Genomic DNA, 3,157 nt, shown 5'->3' on the forward strand with positions numbered 1-3,157 from the left:
AATGTGTGATAATGACAGTAGTTATGTAAGAATGAACATATCCATATTATCAAACAACATATTTTCTTTGTCATCCTCACATAATAACATTGTCCACACGTCCGCACAATAAACATCAATCCATATTTGAACCTAGCTCTCTCTCTCTCTCTCTCTCTCTCTATATATATATATATATATATATATATATATATATATATATATATATATATATATATATATATACATATACATATATAAGTTCAACAATGAATCATTTTAAACCTTAGAACCAAGGAACCATTATATTTTTAACATTTAGAGTATATTCTTTATTGATAAAAATCTGAAAATACCTATCATAACTTTTTATCTTCTTTCAGTTGATATTAAATTCGATATATATATATATATATATATATATATATATATATATATATATATATATATATATATATATATATAATAATAATAAAATTTGATCTGTTCAGAATCACACTGTAAATCTATTCAGATTCACAATGTGAATCTGAACAGATCAAAAACTAATATATCTTTACTATTATATAAATTATATTACATGTTTCTTGAAAATTAAGAGGAAAAATTATTAATCCACCATGTATAATCTTATTAAGCTTACATTACAAATATATACACACGCATCACATTTGTAACTTAGGGTCTTACATCCTTAATCCTTATGTGAAAACCCTAAAATTCGCTGCACATCTTCAGCCGTCGTTTCTCCTAAATCTCTTCCGTATTCCTCTTTACTCTCTTCAATCTCGGGCAGGCCTCCAAAACCACCAACCTCCTGACACCACTTCTACCTCCACCCTCCTGATGTTGTCGTTACGTCTACCAGCGCCCCTCTACCGCCTTGCTTCTACTTCTTCCTACACTACCATCACAACAATAACACACTCTTCACCCTCGCATCACGAACCGCATATGACCGTTGTCTCCACCCGTTCTCTTCCCTCACAAATGGAAGCATGGATAAGAAATCCAAATGAAAGAAGGTAAGGTATGTGCTCGGTTTTGGACATTCAGTGAAAGAAACCTTAGTAAAGGCGAGGTTGTGTTTCTCCCAGTTCTATTGTTTACTAACTAACATTTGCACCCGTTTTGGCTACTCTCCTTTTCTTCCCCCTCCTATGTCGACCTAATCAATGATGTTTTGTTAGCAAGAAATCCAAATTAAAGATCTTGAGGTGTTTCCCTTTCTCACTCTACATGAATGATATTTTACTTTGTCCTTTCTCCATGTATTTTCTCTATCCATGGGTTCAATTTTTATAACTTTTATGATTAGGGCTTGCAGAACACCATCAAAATGCTTACGATATTTCAATTTCTCCTTATCTACATCAACAATTCTTGTTGGAATAAAAGGTAACAAAGTAAATGCATCCTCCTTCTTGGTTCTTTTTTGGAATACTAAGTTGCATTTCATTTAATTTTTAGTATTTTGGTTTACCGAATTGTCTTTTTATGATTAAGGGAGAGATTGATGGATTTAATGGTTTCAGTATGTGAATGGGGGTTAGAATTTGAACAAAATTAGGGATTTTAGGTTCAACATCAAAGTTTTACATTTTGAATCCTTTTTTACATGCAAGGGTGAATGGGGGGGTCAAAATAAGAAGAGTTTTTACATCGAGATCTACTTCAGGAATGCGTCCCAACTATGTTTCAGAATAATTAAGCAACTAATTCAGCTCTTAGTGCTCGGATGAAGGTATTATATATTCAATTTGATCGAGTTAGATTTTAGAAGTTTATGTGTAATCATATTCATATTAATTTGACCACTTTACTAATTTATGAGCTTTCCTTCTATTGGTAATACCTCTCTTTATGTTAAGGGTTTAGATGAAGAACTAATCTCTCTGAAGGAGAGAATGACTATCAATGAATGACTAATTGTTTGTTTGTTGTTTCATTTTTATAGAACATTTGAGAAACTGAGCCTATATTTGGGGAAATGGAAAGAAAAAATCAAGAATTTTAACATAGTAAATAGCTCAATTTAATGTCTAAAGCTTTCTTTATGTTCTTGAACTGAATGAAGCTTGTAGTTTACTTCAACAAGTAGACAAACATATGGAGACAATACCGATACTGAATTTGCAGAGTAGCGGTTGAAATTGAAATTGAATCATAAATAAGGAGCATCATGTTACATTGTAGGTTAGTTTGGTACCAGTTCATGTTGAACTTAACCGATGAGTTTCAAAATCTTTAATCTTTTTCATTTAATTATCACCAAAAAAACTATTCTCTAACATGATGATAGTTTTCAGATTTATCCGGGTGTGTGCCTCCAACAACCTTGGTTTATCTTCACTTATATATATATATATATATATATATATATATATATATATATATATATATATATATATATATATATATATATATATATTTGTAAGCTTTTACGTCTATTTAGTATTAGTATACGAAAATAAACATAGTAGTTAATTAAATTCCATTTGGTACTTTTTTCCTTCTACACATCAATTGGTTGTGTATGTATATGTTTGTGACCAAGCATTTATGTATGTGATTGTTTGTGTCAATGTCATTGTGTATGTCCTCTATGTATTTATTTGACTACTTTCGTAATTTCTCAGGGAATGTAGGTGTGTAGGGGGTAGAATCCTACTTTGCATTTACTCCATATTACTTCAATTAATGTTCATATACGTAAAGAGTGATTTGATCACATATATCTGATTTCTTTCACTTTGGTAGGGCCTTTTACGATTGTTCTTAATTGGCGCAAAGAAATATTTGGAACGACGGTGATGGAACATTTGGATTTGGGTTTTTTATGTAATAGAGGCATATATAGTAATAGATATGTTTATCCTAGATGTCGTGGGGTCATTATAATAGGTTGTCATACTTGCTCGGAGTGGTGATTTTCATATTTAAATTATATGTGAAGTACAAGAATTAATGTTTCGCAATTTTAAGTTTACGTTTAGTTGACAATCATGTTATGTACTTGCTAACTGGTTGTTTTCATCAACAATAATATAAATTGTCTGATATGTAGATGGAAATTAATACATATCAATAACGCATTCAAATATAAAAATTTAGATGAGGAAAGCAATTGATCAAATAACAGATAAATAAGAATAAAGTTTTGTTAAATACCCATCAA

At 30.4% G+C, this 3,157-nt stretch overlaps 1 long non-coding RNA gene across 1 annotated transcript; it reads left to right on the forward strand.

The window, feature by feature from the left end:
- Nucleotides 1-691: 691 nt before the first annotated feature.
- LOC111897508 (uncharacterized) lies at nt 692-2,939 on the forward strand. The gene is made up of 4 exons (XR_002852287.3): nt 692-1,196; nt 1,298-1,377; nt 1,605-1,723; nt 2,740-2,939. It is a non-coding gene; the product is annotated as an uncharacterized LOC111897508 (long non-coding RNA).
- The last annotated feature ends 218 nt before the right edge of the window (nt 2,940-3,157 follow it).

This window comes from Lactuca sativa, chromosome 3 (genome assembly GCF_002870075.4).
Source record: "Lactuca sativa cultivar Salinas chromosome 3, Lsat_Salinas_v11, whole genome shotgun sequence".
In the NCBI taxonomy this organism is placed as follows: Eukaryota; Viridiplantae; Streptophyta; class Magnoliopsida; order Asterales; family Asteraceae; genus Lactuca; species Lactuca sativa.